The 19053-nt window shown below is 37.1% G+C and overlaps 1 protein-coding gene across 1 annotated transcript in view; it reads left to right on the top strand.

Annotated features, from left to right (window-relative positions):
• CTNNA3 (catenin alpha 3) overlaps positions 1–19053 on the top strand; it is a 1791870-nt gene that overhangs the window by 1024594 nt on the left and 748223 nt on the right. The gene's annotated exons all lie outside the window — the stretch shown is intronic.

Below are 19053 nucleotides of genomic sequence, written 5' to 3' on the forward strand. Positions count from 1 at the left end.
TGGACCAGCGTGGCAGCAGTGGAGGTGTTGAGAAGTAATAGACTGGTAAGGGTTTCTGATGTGTAAGATGGAAGTTGAAGAGAGAAAATGATTACTCCATAAACTTTTGTTTATGAACAATTGGAAGAATGAAGTAAACATTGTTGAGATGTGGAAGGCTGTGGAAGCAGAAGGGGCCTTATTTGACCTGCTTCCTGAGAAATCTGTGTGCAGTTCAGGAAACAACAGTTAGAACTATGTCTAACTGTCTAAACTAAAACTAGTCTAGACTAAAACTAGTCTAGCTATCATTTTTCCAATAGTCATGTATGAATGTGAGAGGTGGACTGTAAAGAAAGCTGAGAACCAAAAAATTGATGTTTTGAACTGTGGTGCTGGAGAAGACTCTTGAGAGTCCTTTAATCAGTAGGGAGATCCAACCAGTCCATCCTAAAGGAAATCAATCCTGAATATTCATTGGAAGGACTGATGCTGACCTGAAGTTACAACACTTTGGCCACCTGATGCAAAGAACTGACTCATTGGAAAAGACCCTGATGCTGGGAAAGATTGAAGGCAGGAGGAGAAGGGGATCACAGAGGATAAGATGGTTGGGTGGCATCACTGACTCAGCAGACATGAGTTTGAGTAAACTCCAGGAGTTGGTGATGGACAGGGAGGCCTGGTGTGCTACAGTCCATGGGGTTGCAAAGATTTGGACACGACTGAGCGACTGAACTGACTGACTGACTGATGAGGTATTTATTCCGTGGTGGCTCAGCTGGTAAAGAGTCTGCCTGCAATACAGGAGACCTGAGTTTGATTCCTGGGTTGGCAAGATCCTCTGGAGAAGGGAATGGCTACCCACTCAAGTATAATGGAAAATAATACTTTGGAAAATGACCTGGAAAATTCCATGGATTGTATATTCCATGGGATCACAGAGAGTTGGACACGAGAGTGACTTGAGAGTGACCTTCACTTTCACTCTTGCTGTAGGAGGTATTTTGATTTAGACACACTATGTTTGAGATACCTATCCAATATTCAAGTGGCGATATCATTTGTCTTTGATTGTGTGGATCACAACACACTGTGGAAAATTCTTAAAGAGATGGGAAAATCAGACCACCTTACCTGCTTCCTGAGAAATCTGTATGCAGGTCAAGAACCATCAGCGTGCAGGTTAGAACTGGACCTGGAACAACAGACTGGTTCTAAATGGGAAAGGGGTACATCAAGGCTGTGTATTGTCACCCTGCTTATTTAACTTATATGCAGAGTTCATTTCAGTTCAGTCGCTCAGTCGTGTCCAACTCTTTGCGACCCCATGAATTGCAGCATGCCAGGCCTCCCTGTCCATCACCAACTCCCAGAGTTCACTCAAACTCATGTCCATCGAGTCGGTGATGCCATCCAGCCATCTCATCCTCTGTCCTCCCCTTCTCCTCCTGCCCCCAATCCCTCCCAGCATCAGAGTCTTTTCCAGTGAATCAACTCCTCACATGAGGTGGCCAAAGTACTGGAGTTTCAGGTTTAGCATCATTCCTTCCAAAGAACACCCAGGACTGATCTCCTTTAGAATGGAGAGGTTGGATCTCCTTGCAGTCCAAGGGACTTTCAAGAGTCTTCTCCAACACCACAGTTCAAAAGCATCAATTCTTCAGTGCTCAGCTTTCTTCACAGTCCCAATTCTCACATCCAATACTCTGAAAATCCAATACTTTGGCCATCTGATGTGAAGAACTGACTCATTGGAAAAGATCCCAATGCTGGGAAAGACTGAAGGCAGGAGGAGAAGGGGACAACAGATGATGAGGTGGTTGGATGGCATCACTGACTCAGTGGAATGAGATTGAGGAACCTCAGGGAGTTGGTGATGGACAGGAAAACCTGACATCCTGGAGTCCATGGGGTCGCAAAGAGTCAGACATGACTGAGTGACTGAACTGAACTGAATTGATTATTTGTCCCTCCAAAAGATACGTTGAAATCCCAACCCCCAGTGCCTCAGAATGTGACCTTATTCAGAAAGAAGGTCTTTGCGGACACAAGAAGTTAAGATGAGGCAATATGAAGTAAAGTGAAAGTAAAAGTCACTCAATCCTGTCTGACACTGTGTGATCCCATGGACTATGCAGTCCATGGAATTCTCCAGGCCAGAATGCTGGAGTGGGTAGTCATTCGCTTCTCTAGGGGGTCTTCCCGATCCAGATGTGCCCCTAATTCAGTATGACTGCTATCCTTATAATAAGATAATTATGAGAAGATAGAGACATATTGGAAGACCCATGTGATAATGAAGACTGAGACAAGTTTTATATCTGCCAGACAAAGAATGCCAAACATTGCTGATAAAGCACCAAAAGTTAGGAAGAGACAAGGAAGGATTTCCTCACAAGTTTCACAGGGAGCATGGCCCTGCTGATACCTTGATTGTGAACTTAGAGCCCCTAGAACTGTGGTATAATATATTTGTGTAGTTTTAGGCCCCTCAGTTTGTGGTAGATGAATGAGTACTGAGGCTTTGCCAGTGAATTTGGCTAGGTGAAGTTATCCTAGACAGGAACAGTTTCAGTGGGAAAGAAAGGGTAACATCCCAATTAGAGTTGGTTCAAGAGAAGAGAGAAGTGGAATAAACTGGGAGCAGTAGTAAGTATAGGTAAAACTTCAAAGCAGTATTTTTAAAAAGGAAAAAGGAACAAAGTGTGGTCATAGCTAAAGGGAGATACGAGGTGAAGGGAAGAATGTTCTTTTCTTTCTCCCATTTCTCCCTTTCCTTTCTTTATCATTTACTCTCCCCCTCCTTTCCTCCTCTCTCCCGCACTTCCTTTCTCCCCCCTCCCATTTTTTTCCTTCTTCCTTTTTAGATGAAACTATTAGCACATGATTGTGTGTTGATGGGAATAATTCATTAGAGAAAAAGTTGATTTTGAAGGAAAGAGGCAACAATTGTGGGAGAAATATCCATAGAGGCAAAATGGGATCAAGTACACACAAGGAGACCTGGTCTCACCTAGGACTGAGATGGAGAAAAAATAAAAAGTATATAGTGCGTGGCCATGCATACGGGGTGGTTGTGGTGGTGAACAGATGTGAAAAGAGTACATATAAACATATTTTCCAATTGCTTCTATTCAGAAAAAAAAAAAAAAAAAAGTTTACTTGCAAAGACCAAGGAGAGTGATAGAGTTGTTACAATTTAAGGAGAGAAGTTAGGATAAGTGGGAAAGTTCCTAACAAATATAGTAGGATTACAGGTTTACACTGAGTGTCATTTTGAAGTTGGTGGTCATGAATCCAGACAGACCAGTCAGAAAATTTTACATGTTTTGTTATTGTAAGAAATGTATATTTTAATTAATCAATCAATATTCTTGAGATACAAATGAGCTTCCCAGGTGACTCTAGTGGTAAAGAACCCACCTACCAATGCAGAGACATAAGAGAAGTGGATTCGATCCGTGGGTCTGGAGATCCCTTGGAGGAGGGCATGGCAAGCCACTCCAGTATTCTTGCCTGGAGAATCCCCATGGACAGAGGAGCCTGGGGAGCTACAGTCCATAGGATCGCGCAGAGTTGAATACCGCTGAAGTGACTTAGAATGTACTCACGCACAGATACCAATACCTCTAGGGAAACTTAAGAAAGCATAACTTGATATTATATTGTTGCTGCTGTTCAGTCACTCAGTGGTATCCAACTCTTTGCAACCCCATAGGCTGTAGCATACCAGGTTTCCCTATCCTTCACCATCTCCTAGAACTTGTACAAACTCATGTCCATCAGTTGGTGATGCCATCTAACCACCTCTTACTCTGTACCTCCCTTCTCCTGCCTTCAATCTTTCCCAGGATCAGGGTCTTATCCAATGAGTTGGCTCTTTGCTCAAAGTATTGGAGCTTCAGCTTCAGCATCAGTCTTTCCAATGAATATTCAGGCTTGATTTCCTTTGATAACCCTAACCCCTAACTTTAACCCAACCCTAACATGACATTTGAGAATGTAATTTACTCATGAGAAGGTTGCCAGATAAAATATAGGACACCATATTAAACCCACTCCATTATTCTGGCCTGGAGAATTCCATGGATTGTATAGTCCACGGGGTTGGCAAAGAGTCAGACACGACTGAGAGACTTTCACTTCATTAAACTTGAATTTTAGGTAAACAATAAATAGCTTTTCAGCATATGTTATACACTTCAGAATTCATGTATCTTGCATCTGCAAATGTAGAGGTCACTTGTGATGACTAGACTTATTCATTTTGTGTTGTGTATAAATTGTGGTCAACTTGCCACATTTTGAATGGCAGTTTTTGAAGCTGAATGATTTTTGTAAGCTAATTGCTAGACTGAATTTTAAGTTTGCCAAATGTTGATTTAACTGTTTAATGTTTTCACTCAGAAATAATAAGATATGTTGATCCACTGAAATGTCTTACCTTACTGCTCATGCCATGTCTTTGGAAGCATTCACTGCTGGCAGTCTCTTAGTGATTTTACATTAATCTCTTCAATGATAAATGCCGCATTAACAGTCTTCAGCCTAATAAAAGTCCTTTAGCAATAGTGGCCAAGGTATGCATAACTTTTCTTTTGGTGCATTTATCTAAAACTTAGAGACAAAGCAGAATTTTTCTTTCCAAACAGACTTATTTTTCCTGTCTTATAAAGTTATTTTTGACCAATATAGAAATTTTACAAGGACTAAAAAGAAAAATTGCATTAAACTCTTAAATTGGGAGAATTGAAACAAGTGATATGAGTAGTCTTTTAGGACTGATCCAATTGTTTAGCACTGAGAAATATATATGTATACTGATTCAGTTGGTTCTTAAATAACAATTATAGTTATTTATTCAGTATTTTCTATGTACATGGCTCTATATTAAATATTTGTGATAAATTCTAACAAAAGCGTAATTGAAACTCATGAGTTCATTCAACAAATGTCTGTTGCACCAGGACTTGGAAATTATAGTGAATAAAAGATACAAAAGTCTCTGACCCCATTGAGCTTACATTTTAATGGGCAGGAGGCAATAAAAATACATAAATATTAATGACAGATTCATGTGGTTGTACTGCAGAGACCACAACATCATAAAACAATTATCCTCCAATAAAAATAATAAATAAATAAATGAAGATAAATTAGTAAGAAAATAAATAAGATATTAAATGGTGAGAAATTCTTTGGATAAAAATAAAGCAGAAAATGAGACTATCAGTTTGAGATAAGGAGCTTAAGGAAAACTTTACTCATATTTGAGCAAAAACCTAAATGGAATGACAAAGTGACACATATGGTCATTTGAGGGGAAAGAAAAAAAATTCAGCAAGAGTTAGAAGCTTTTACAAAGGCCCTGTGCTCTGTTCTCAATTGCTCAGTCATGTCTGACTCTTTGTGACCCCACTGACTGCAGCCTGCCAGGCTTCTTTGTCCACAGGGATTCTCCAGGCAAGAATACTAGAGTGGTTGCCACGTGCTTCTCCAGGGGATCTTCCCAACCCAGGGATCGAACCCAGGTCTCCTGAGTTGCAGGGGATTCTTTACCCTCTGAGCCACCAGGGAAGCACAAAGGCCCTAGGGGGAAAATTATACCTAGTATGGTGAGTAAAATGTCCCGTGAGTTCAGAGTAGAGCAAGCGAAAAAGAGATAAGGAAAAAATTAGGTCAAATAGAGGGGGTGGTACCATTTGGTCATGGTAATGATCTTAGCTTTACTCTGAATGAAATGGAAAGACACTGAAGGTTTTGAATAGATGAATAACCTGATTTAACTTTAATTTTGAAAAGAGCACTCTGGCAGTTAAGAATTGACTTTTGGGTATCAAAATACCTGTGACATTTTTCACAAAACTAGAATAAATGATCCTAAAATTTCTGTGGAACAGTAGATGACCCAAAATTGCTAAAACAATCTTGAGAAAAAAGAATAAATCTGAAGATATCAGCCACTCAGATTTCAGAATATACAACAAAGCTACAATATCCAAAGCAGTATAGTACTGGCACAAAAACAAACACATAGATCAATGGAACAGAACTGAGAGTCCTGAAATAAAACCATGCTTGTATGGTCAATAAAAATATGACAAAGGAGGCAAAAATATACAGTGGGGAAAAGACAGTTTCTTCAACAGGTGGTGCTAGGAAAACTGGATAGTTACATCTAAAACAATGAGATTAGAACATTACCTCAAACCATATACTGTACACAAATAAATTCAAAATGTATTAAAGACCAAAATGTAAGACATGTTAGAAGAAAACACAGATGGAACACTATTTGACATAAGTCTTAACAATGCTTTTTGCATCTGTCTCCAAAATCAAAAGAAATAAAAGCAAAAATAAACAAATGGGAACTAATTAAAATTTAAAACTTTTGCACAGCATAATGAAAAGACAGCTTATGGGACAGGAGAAAATATTTAAAAATTAGGGATATGGGATTAAGAGATACAGACTACTATGTATAAAATACGAAACAAACATTTTATAGCATAGAGAATAATAGCCACTAACTTGTAATAACTTTTAATGGAATTGCTTTCTGTAAAAATACTGAATCACTATGCTGTAAACCTAGAACTAGTATAATATTGTAAATCAACTATACTTAAAAAAATAGACTACTGTGGAATAGATGAAGATGTAGAAAGGCAAGATTGAAGGCTATGTTATGAATCTGGTGAGAGCAAGGTGTTAATCCAGGAAAAAAAAAAACAACAACAACAACAACAACTATCTTTTCTCTGTGAAAGCAGAAAAGATAGTTAAGTATAGTTGAATACTGAATATATTTTGAAAACAGAACTGTAAAATATTTGTTTATTTGTTGAGTGAGACATATAAAAGGAAAAAGTAAAGTTGACTCTATAAAGTTTTTGACCTGAGCAAATGGAGGGCCAGGAGTACTTATTAATTGAAATGAGGAAGATTTCAGGAGGAGTGGGTTTATTAGAGACATTCATGAATTTTGTTTTGAATAAGGTGAGCTTGATGTTCCCATTAGCCAAATAGAGATATCTGGGAGACAGCTGGACATCGAAGTCTGGAATTTGGGTTGTAAATATAAATTGGGGAGTTTTATTTAAAATTGTAATAGTGATTATTATTAAGTTATTATGAATAACTAATACTAATCATCCTAAAAGATGATGCTGTGAAAGTGCTGCACTAAATATGCCAGCAAATTTGGAAAACTCAGCAGTCATACAGGACTGGGAAAAGTCAGTTTTCATTCCAATCCCAAAGAAAGGCAATGCCAAAGAATGTTCAAACCACCACACAATTGTACTCATCTCACATGCTAGCAAAGTAATGCTAAAAATTCTCCAAGTGAGGAATAAACACATTAGACTGGGGCTGCTGCTGCAGCTGCTACTAAGACACTTCAGCCGTGTTCGACTCTGTGAGACCCCATAGATGGCAGCCCACCAGGCTCCCTCGGTTCTGGGATTCTCCAGGCAAGAACACTGGAGTGGGTGCCATTTCCTTCTCCAATGCATGCAAGTGAAAAGTGAAAGTGAAGTCACTCAGTCGTGTCTGACTCTTCGCAACGCCATGGACTGCAGCCTACCAGGCTCCCCAATCCATGGGATTTTCCAGGCAAGTGTACTGGAGTGGGCTGCCATTGCCTTCTCTGATTATACTGGGGAGAAACTAGCAAATAACAAAACTAATTAGCAATAAGACCTAGATTTGAACCCAGGACTATGGGGGAAGCATCTGATTTCTATGGCTTTAAACAATATTCTGCATGGCCACATTCTGTTATGGTGATTATTAGTGTGTATTATTTCAAGGCCCTAATCCATTTCTAGGGGAAAAAATTAGAAAAAAATATTCCAATTAGTGTCTAAGATACCTCAATGAGTTAATATTGCTCAAAAAAAAATCCTATAAGATAAGAAGAAAAGTAATAGATATTAAGAGCTTTAGTTTATATCTTGAACATTTTGCCTGGTTCATTATAGATAATATGTAATGCTCATTTTAGATAATATGATCCCCATTTTGTAGAAGAAGGATTTGAAGTCAACAGAGTTTAACTACTGTCTCAAGTTCATTTGTTTTTATAAGTGTCAGAGTTGAATTTTCTACCCAATTTCTGTCTGATACTTTCTACTATCCTACATTTCATTATCCATACTGTTTTGACTCTAATGAAGAGGAAACTATTACTGCAGAAAGGAACATTAAAAAGCATAATAGGTATACACAGTAACTATTTTATAGAAAAAGTAAACTCTTCATGTGGCTTATAAAACTAGATTATAGTGCCCATAAGACATGCTTGAATTTTTAATTTAGAATAAGTTTTCTATGCATTCAAATTCTCTTATCAGGTGTCCTTTGTAACCAACAACCTGTTTCTGAGATGGCAAGTTTGTCCCTGATCTTTGCAAAACTCAATCCAATGAAGTTTCTTCACCATCACAATTCTGAGAGCTACAGCACTTTGAAGGTTGTCCCTCATGGATTATGAAGACCCCAACTACCCTTAGGATTTATACTAGGAGTTCAGAGCATATCACAAGGTAGCCTATTCCAACAGTCTCATGAAGCAAAATACATAGTTAAAAGAATACCAAAGAATATTTTAGGAATCTCAATACATTGGTGCCTTAAAGTATACAAGTAAACAGAGAAAGAACTTCTTTACTATTTTAGCCAATGCTCAGTCACCAGGTGTGTGGGCAGGGAAGGTCCTCGAACCCAAATGGATGGGCTAATTCTTTATTAGAACCAGAAATATTGCAGCAATAGTAATTTTTTCCTAGAAGTATTCCTGTAATTTTTAATTAAATTTCCTGGTATCCATGCATTTAACTATACTGTCAAAGCACACACCTAACAAATCTTTTCTAACAACAGTCAGTTAGAAAACGTAATGGAAGAAAATATCTTAGTCAATAAGTTAGCAAAACTTAAGCTCCTTGCAGACGACTCTGTGTAGTTCTCTCTCTTCATGTAGGTCTCTGCTCAAAGTCATCTTTTAAGAGAAACCTTCTCTGTCTCTAAATTGCTTCTCTCCTAGTCAGTTTTTATCTTATTTTTAAATATTTTTCAAGCATTGTATATTTACCTGAATTTGGCTATACATTTTAAGTGTTTTTATTAATAGATAGTTTTTGTTTATCTACCTAGATGTAAGTTCCACAAAAGCTGGGAAATTTTCTTTTTCCAGTTCCCAGAAGAGTTTCCCTAACATTGTCTATATTTAGTAAACAGTTGTTCAATAAATACATGTTGAATGATGATAGAACAAAAAGAAAAAGAAGAGAGAGAGGGAGGAAGGATGATGAAGGAAAGAAAGACCAAGGGAGAGAGAAACAGACAGTGAATAAAATTAAAACAGAGTTGGTCGAGTTGTGGATGCTCCGGGTACCCTCCATTTGCCATAACCTATTTTCCCCCATCTTTATACCCATTTTGGGTTGATATTTTAATTCTCATATGCTGGCATGTGACTATGGCTGCACTGACTTGCTTTGCCACAAAGATATAACATAGAGAGTTACCTTTCTCTCATATATTTTCAATGAGGCAGACTAATTCCCCACTGGGGATTAAAAAGAAGGTTTATTCTTCTGTATCCTTTCAATTACCATATTCCTGACATGTCATATCATATCATTTATTTATTTCCTAATTGCCCATCCAGAAATAGCATTTCATAAAAGCAGAATTTTAGAGCTGGGTGAGATTTTAGTGATTATCTAATCCAGACCCTGACCTCACAAATGAATAAGTGGAAGCAGGGAGAGAGAGAGAGTGAGAGGATGGTTTGTCACTCATACCCTGCAAAGTGACGGAAACAGGATTCAAGCCCAGGTTTTCTGATAGGTACACAGGATGAGGTGAAAATTGTAAAAAATGAACAAAAGAAGAAAAAAAAAAGTATACATCTCTCTTCCTATTTATCAGGCAGATTAATGTAAATTGAAAGGGATGCACTTCCCTGTAATGAGTGTGTGCATCTCCATGTTTGTTTTATATTACAGCTTCTTCCTGCCAAAATTCCCAATTTGATTTGCTTCCAACAACTGGCAAAAAAAAAAGACATATGGGAACTCAAACATAAATATTTCAGCAGTGATGCTGCCATGAGAAATTTCCCTCCCGAAATTGTTAATAACCAGGGCCTAATTGTATTGACTATCTCTGCTATACAATTGCTTCGTAATGATTTGAAGGAAAAAACAAAACAAAACAATATTCTGATTTTCAGGTAGCAAAGTTGTTGGGGATATGTTTTTAACAGTATTAGGTGACTAGGGCTGCCATATATTTGGCTATCAATAAATGGGTAGATATCTATATTCAATTAATAAAATAAAATTTATAGAGAAACAGGTATGCAGTGACTTATAAAGACAAAAATATGTGAGCATATTTCTCAACAGTAGAGGGCCAGATCTGAGGGGAATTGCAAAGATTACAGCTTCTGCAGGAGAAGACAAATGAAGGCAAGGAGCTCCTGTAATAAGTCTGTGCTGTGCTCAGTAATGTCCAATTCTTTGCAACCCCATGGACTGAAGTCTGCCAAGCTTTTCTGTCCATGGGGATTTCCCAGGCAAGAACACTGGAGTGGGTAGCCTTTCCCTTCTCCAGGGTGTAGTAAGTCTAGAGTTTGTCATTTGCTTCAAAACATGATAGTCATCTTTGCAAGGTTTACTGTACCTATTAGTGTTTGCATACACATGATGCCCATGGATCTTAATGGATTGGCATAATTGCTGTACCTAATTGTGGCACCCTAATATCCCAAACAGAAAAACAGATGGAAAAACAAACAAATAAAACTCTTCACGCTGAAGAACATCAGGGAAGAACACAGTAACATGCTATAAGATTAAAAAAAAAAAAAAAAAGATCTGCTTTACAAAGAAAGGTGGTCTAATTTGGGGAGGGGGCAGAATCACAAGTTAGAATTTGCTATCTGGAACCTATAGGGCCTAATAATCTTTCTAACAATTCTGGCAGCCAATTGAAGGTAAAAAATGTCAAATATGATATAGCATGGACCCCTTCTAGGTATCAGGTCCAGGCAGAGAGCATCTTACTTCTTAAGCAACCTGGTCCCTTGTCTTCTCCTAAGAGGGGGGTGGCTTACAAAAATAAACAAACGAACAAAAACCCCCTCTTCTCATCAAAACTGGCAGCACACCAGAAACACTCCCCTCTGCTCAGAGAAGAGCTTCAAAATGTCTTGCTTGAGCTTTTACATAAATGTAGGTGTGAACATATAAAGAAATGTGGTAGAAATATGGATTATACTTTAAAAGCTTCAAAAAGGACAGTTTTGGCAGGTGTTTTACAATTGTCTGTAGAGTTATTTGCTTGTTCTTGGGAAGAGGCTAAATTGCAAGCTGAAAGGATTGTTTATTTCTCTCTTTCAATCTCTCTCTTCTTCTTTTCCTCCCTCCCACTGTCCCTCTCTCCCTCCCTATCCTTCATCTTTTCCCCCCTCTCTCTCTTTCATCTAAATTATTAGAGCTCCTGAAACAGTTGAAAGCCCAGATCCAGCAGGCTTGGCACGGCATTATTTCTTGTCTATTATATCCAAATATTGTCATAGAAGTGATCCAAATGCTTTATGTATCTGCCAAATGGTCTTACTCTGGGGAGAAAATAAAACAGTCAGCGTGTACTGTGGTTTAATAAAATGCACAGGAGAGACAGACTTTCAGTTCTGGAAAGGGTGTTGGACTTCATCTAGGCCAACCTGTCCTCTCTGCCTGGAGGTCTGAACCCCTTCCCCCAAACCGCTGCTTCTGGCTCAAATATCTCCATCACAAGAACTTCATTTGTGAAACTCCCCCTTTTGTTTCACCCGTATTTCTCACGGCTAAAAAAATCTTCATTCTTTCCAGCTGAAATCAACCTCCTTGCAGCATCTGCATATTAGTTTTAGTTCAGCTCCCCGAAGCTACATAATATTAAAGTCTAATTCCTTTTCCATATGGCAACTATTCAAGTCCCGAAGTAATATACTTATTTGCTGCTGCCTGTCTTATTTAGGCAAAATATCTTCACTTGCCAAATTCTTCATATTTCAGAGATTCTGGGTCCTTTGCTATCTGCTCCCTTTCCTCTGAACATGACTTACATTCACTGTTCAACATTTGCCACTTAGTAGCTTCTTGACCTTGCAAAATTAATCAACTTTTCTGTGCCTTTGTTTCCTCATTAGAACATTGAAAACAATAGTCATGACCATCTATGCACTATAATTCAGGTACTAACAATTAAATTTTTAAAAAGTCATTAAATACTCAAAAAACCTTTACAACTGCTACTATAAATTCTATTCTTGTGGTAGATATGAGCCATGTCTTGACGTTGGTTATTGTACTTCTATTATTGAATACTGTTTGCTTTCTGTATGTGCTAAATTGCTTCAGTCGTGTCAAACTCTTCGCAATCCTATGGACTGTAGCCTGCTAGGCTCCTCTGCTCATGGGATTCTCCAGGCAAGAATACTGGAGTGGATTGCTATACCCTTGTCCAGGGCATGCTATTCTGTAAGTCCCAACATTCTGTTGGATGGTATACAGCCTAAAGTTAGTCGGTACTCATATAGCCTTTACACGCTTTCTGCCTCACTACTCCAAAATTGTACACTTATATTATTAACTCAAGAGCAATTGGGAATTCAATGCTCTTTGATGATCTTTCTCTTATTCCCTATTAGTTCTTTTTCTCAGATTCTCTAATTGCTCTTTCAAACCCATTCCACTCCCTCAAAACTCAGATTCTACTGTTGCTTCCTCACTAACAGATCTCTCCTCCTTCAGTAAGAAAAGTAAAGCCATTAGGCAAGAGCTGCCTCTTTACTCTATCATCAAAACTACAATGGCACTGAATCCATGTTCATGCTTTCTTCCATTCTCCCATTATTCTGGAATTTTCTCTCTTCACTGAGCAAAGCTCAGGTTAATTCTTCTTCCTTCCCTGCTTCTACACAGGTACCTTGCATATTTTAGAAATGATCATTTTCTCCTTCGTATAGTTTCACTATCTTACTCTCTTCTAGATTCTCTTCATTAGAACTAACCTGTTTACATTTCTTTCTTCTTAAAAAAAAAAAAAAAAAAAACGAAAAACAAAAACCCTAAGGTTTAGTACCACATTTGCTCAGTTGTATGTTACTCTTTGTTACCCCATGAACTATGGCCCTCCAGGCTACTCTGCCCATGGGATTCTCCAGGCAAGAATACTGGAGTGCGTTGCCCTTCCCTTCTCCAGGAGATCTTCCCGACTTATGGGCTGAATGTGGGTCTTCCACATTGCAGGCAAATTCTTTCCTGTCTGAGCCACCAGGGAAGCCCTATTGTATTGTATGTATATTATGATTCAAAAAAGAAAAAGGAAAATCATTTTAATCAACCTTGCAATGTTCTTAAAGAGGTAATGGCACTTTTTATTCCTACTTTTTATTCTCACTCACACCTTAATCTACTCTAATCAGATTTCTGTCTTACCCTCCATTAAAGGCGGTGCAACATTTGACAACTACTGTTCAGTCATTCTTTGTATAAACACTCTTTGCTGTTGATATTCATTGTCACATCTCTCCTACTTTTCCTCCTACTTCTGTGGTTGTTTCTTATTAATCTGCTTTATGGATTTTTTTCTTCTTTCCAGCTTTAACATTCTTCTAAATTTTGTCCTAGGCTCTCTTCTCCCAAAGAAAGGTCTATACATCTTCCCAGGGCAAGCTCATCCATTCCTTTGAGTTATAAACCCAGATTTATGTGCATGGATCTCAAATACATATCTCCCATTGTTTTTTTGTTTTTCTTTCTTTCTGTTTTTGGTCTCCTGAAGTACCCAGAAGTCAACATATTCACATAAGAACTTGTTATGTTTCCTTCTCATTTCACTACCAAGACTGTGCTTTCCTCTGCCACCTCTCAGGGAATGGTATCTACATTCAGATGATTTTCCAAACAAAAAGGTTGTTGATCATCTTTGCCTTTCTCCAGTCAATTTTCTTGAATACAGCTAGAATAATTCCCATAATGTACACATTTTGAATTGTCAGTGCAATACAGAAAACTTTTCAGTTGGCTTCCCATTATACACAGGATAAATTTAGAATAAAAGTCTCCAATCTTTAGGTAGCATTCACATGTTCAACTCTTACAGATCCTGGCTGCAATATGCATAGCAATCTTGGGCAAATTTTTTCTGTAGGTTGTTATATGAGGCATTAAGTTTTAAACTCATGTGGAACTCCATGACATTAATTCTTTCTTTGTGATATTTGTTTTACCCTCTTCTGTTAGACACTCACCCACCACAGCAAGCCAGAGTGATTTCCCACAGAGCTTTTGAAGAGCATCTGTTATTGCGGACAGCACAAATGTCCCAACCCCACACTGATTAATCAAATCCCTGGGGGATGGACCCAGACAGAAATCTATTGTAGAAGCTCTTCTGCTGGTTCTAATGAGCTGCCAGGGTATAAAAACCACTGCTCGAGAATTGCTACGCTAGGGAGGATGTGTAAAACCAAGTCAATGGGGTGGAAACATGGGATTTAAGGGGACAAGGAAGAATCACAGCTAAAGTAAAATGTTTTCAACCTTTGTAGTGTTAGCTGCCCCCAAATATTTATAGGGTGCTTGAGTCTTTGGAACTGGCCAGGGAGGGTACAATTTAGCTCTCTAAATGCAAAGCAGATAGTTTATCTGTTTGCTGTTTCTCTGAGCTCATTAACATTTCACCAGTGGTTTTTAAACAACATGTCCTTTACTTCTCATTTCTAAACTTATATAGGATTCTGTTTTAAAAATCTGCATACTTCAGCCACTCTTAAAAATTATTTAAATCTTAACTATTAGGTGAAGCCTTTTTATAGTCTCTTTCCCCAAGCTCTTAATTAATAGCTCTATTCTGCTTATTCCTGAAATACTTTAAACAGTTATCTGTTTGTGCTTGCTTTCCCATATTTTGATTTTTTGTTTCCATATTAGTTTGTTACTCTGAACTCTGATATCTTTAAAAGCAATAAGTATCTGGTATGTGATAAATGTTCAATAAATATCTCTGGGCTGAATGGTAAATAAACAGATAATGTATACTTTGACTCTTCTGTCTTATAGTATATGCAACTTTTACATATTTATATTTGCTTTTAAAAGATTCATTTTTTATTTTACTAAAATATGAACTGAGCACATCTATATGTGACATCCTATGCTTGGCTCTTATTTCTATCTCAATTTTGTCCATTTTATATATAAACTTCTTGAGTTAGGTAGCCGTATCACTTCATTTTCATTATGTTTTCCTGCTTATGGCGAGATTTTTTATTTTTTGAAAGCCTTTGAAACTTCTCAGTCATCTTTTACAGAATTGGGGGCCATGGAGTTATATCTTTTTCTCAACTTCTTGGAGTCTACTATTTCTGTATTTCTGGCTATTACAAACTCTAAAGTAACAAGGTAACTTTGCTCAGGGTTTTTACTGTTTCAATCACAAATTCTTTCTGATATGTTAGCACTGGATTTAAAACACTCTTGTCTTGTTATTGCCTTTCTATCTGAGCAAGATTTGTCAAGGACACTTTTTGCCGATCAGAACCTAGTAACTGAAGCTCAGGTCACTGCTTTATGATGTCTTTGTTTCAGTTGCAGTCTCAATCAGGAAAGCTGAATCTCTTTTCTCATTTTTGCCTGGAAGTTTAGAGTACACTCTAACAAGATTACTTATTTTCCTCTCTCCTTTTACCTTTGGAAGTAGATGGCCTTATACCAATTGAACAACAACTGTCCATTTCTTTCCCTTCCAGTTACTCAAAATGAGATAATTCTAAAGATTTTCTGTTCAGCACAGTGCCTGTGGTCATGGGCACTATATTGAGCACTTAAACATTTGTCAAGAAAGTAGATTTCATGTTAAATATCCTTACCACATGCGCACACACACACACATACACAAACACACACACACAGAGACACAAGGGAACTCTGGAGGGGATAGATGTTTCTCTTTCCTTGTCTGTGTTGATGGTTTTCTTGAGTGTATTTCTAAACTCATTAAACTATGTACATATATATATGTGTATATATATACACACACATGTATATTTATGGGTTTCCCAGGTGGCCTAATGGTAATGAATCTACCCACCAATGCATGAGACACAAAGAGACATGGGTTTGATCCCTGGGTCTGCAAGATCCCATGGAGAAGGAAATGGCAACCCAACCCAGTATTTTTGGTTTGGAATATTCCATAGACAGAAGAGCCTGGTGGGATACAGTCCATGGGGTCACAAAGAGTCAGATTCACATCTAAGCACATGCACACACACACATATTAAATATTTATTGTTCTACATCAATTATACCACAATAAAGATATTTTAAAATGTTATTAATTCGTACACTTGACCTGGAAGTTATTTTAAAAAGTAGATGGCTTTAGCAGACTGCTAACCCCAATATGTATGCATTTCCATAGGCAGAAGTTTATTGATAACCTCTTACCTTCCTCTGACCACTGCCCTCCACCCCAAAACACACATAGTTACTACTTTTATAAAAAAGCCAAACCTTTTTTTTTTTTGCTGTATTTGGAGTATCAGTTTCATTCCAACAACATTATGACTGCTTATTTAAATTTAACTCTTTGTGCTATAGTCAATAATTTATTGTTTGTTGCTAGCTCATTAATTGTGCTTTGGTATACTGCCCACCCCCCACATACATACAATAAATATCTTATTTTTCATATTAATCTTTCTCATCCTGAATTAGTTTATCAGTTTTCTTCCAAGTTGTAGTGGTTCCTTAATGAATAGCTTGATTTGCCATAATGTTACCTGGGTCTGCTCTGTTATACTGGAATATTTTGGTTTTCTTCTCCAATTTCAGTTTTTAGTCCTCATATGTATTCATAGGTTTAACGCAATTTCTTAGACAGTCCAGCATGTTTTTTAGACATTGATAATATTATTCTAAATTCTTATGGAAAGGCCAAGCCTTAAAATAGCTCACAGACTCTAAGAAAAGGAAAATAAAGTGAGAGGAATTATTCTACCTGATATTAAGTTTTTACTGTACAGCTACGATGATCAAGGCAGTGTGGCACTGGTTGAGGGATAGATATATAGATGAAAGGAACAGAATATAGCATCCAGAAATAGACCCATGCACATGCTCAGCTGATTTTTAGGAAAGGAACAAAACCAATTCAAGAGGGAAAGATAGAAAGATAGCCTTTTCATCAAATGGTGCTGTAGCAATTTGACATTTATAGGCAAACAAAACAAAACAGAACAAAACCTTGAACTGAGTCTCAGACCATAGACAAAAATAAACTCAAAATGGATAATAGTTAAATGCAAATAAAACTTTTTGGAAAGCTAGTAGAAAATCTTCAGGATCTAGGGATAGGCAGTGTCCTAAGATTTGATGCTACAATAATAAACCATAAAGGAAAAACGGAAAAATTTAGTCTAACAGAATTAAAACATTTACTCTGTGAAAGCCCATGTGAAAAGGATAAATACACAAGCTACAGGATGGGAAAAAGTATTTGCATTGAAGTATAAACGTATCATAGAATTCTAATCAGTAATAAAAGTTAATGAACTATTGATTGACATAACACATTTGCTGAATCCCCAGAGAATTATGCCATGCCAACAACAACAACAAGAAAACCACAACAGCAATAACCATCCCAAATGTCACATATATGATTCCACTTATATAACATTTTGCAATACTGCAATTTGTAAATAAAAGACAGGTTGATATTTGTGTATGATATAGAGACAGGAGGCAGTTTCAGTTACCAAAGGGCAACAGGAAAGGTTCCTGTGGTGTTGGAACTATTCAATATTTTGACTATGGTGGTGAATATACAAACCTACAAAGGTGTCAGAATTGTGTAGAACTTAATCCACACCCATCCACCCCACCACACACAAACTATGCAAGTAAAACTGGGGAAGTCTGAATAAGATCCATGGATTATATCATTGTCAATATCCTGGTAGTATAGTTTTATAAAGTGTTATTATTGAAGGAGGAAAGTTGACAAATGTCCAAGGAATGTCTCTGTATTATTATAACTGCATATAAATTTACAATTATCTCAAGAAAGATTTCAATTAAAACTTACTTTAGATATGTATACATTATTATGTTGTGTGAAGACACCATAATTTTGTCATTTTCTTTTGGTGAAGGAGTTGAAGTATACTCTACTAGGGGTAATCTACATCTTGTACTTCTTTATATGCAATTTTTTTGAATATGTCATGATTTGAAACTAGAGAGAACTTAGAAAAACAAAACAAATGTGAAATGGATTATGTATCTTTTTCTACAGTGGTCGATTTTGATTTTATGAGAAAAGATTGCAAATACTTGTAATTGTTGATGAAGTGAATTAATGCATTGATTTGCAGCAGAGAAAGTTTAGGACAAAGTATTTGTTAGGCTGTGTGTATTTGGGCTGTGTGTATTATAACAGATGAAGGAATAGAGCACAGGACCTTGGGAAATTGTCAAGAAGTTATAAAAGATAGTTTAGACTTGATACCTAATTCCATCTACATGGTTTGGTGGTAATCATGTCACCTCTGCTAGAAATAAGAAGATGCCCATAAATAGTTTCCAATTTAAAACTGATTATGCAAATATAGCTATGCTTACAAACTTCTCAAGTATATAACCAAGTGTTGACAAGGAGTAGATTCATTTAAGTAATGAGGATTTCAAGTACATTGATTTTTGTACTCAAAGCTACAAGCAAGGTCATCTATTATTAGAGAAGCAAAGTTGCTATTTTTATGTCCTAGACTAGAAGTTGCATTCAAATCACCATAGAGTTAATAAAGAAAATACTTTCTACTTGGAAATAAAATTTTATATGAATGTGAGAGTAAGGTAGAGTCCCAACTGTTACTGGTAGGACTTACAAGTTTATCTTGTAAATTATATGATTATTGCTGCTTTAAATCAATAACTATTTGGATGATTTGTCATTCTTCATTAGCTGACCATCTTTGGTTTAGTTTTATTATCTGAT

This window comes from Capricornis sumatraensis, chromosome 10 (assembly GCF_032405125.1).
Source record: "Capricornis sumatraensis isolate serow.1 chromosome 10, serow.2, whole genome shotgun sequence".
Taxonomy (NCBI): domain Eukaryota; kingdom Metazoa; phylum Chordata; class Mammalia; order Artiodactyla; family Bovidae; genus Capricornis; species Capricornis sumatraensis.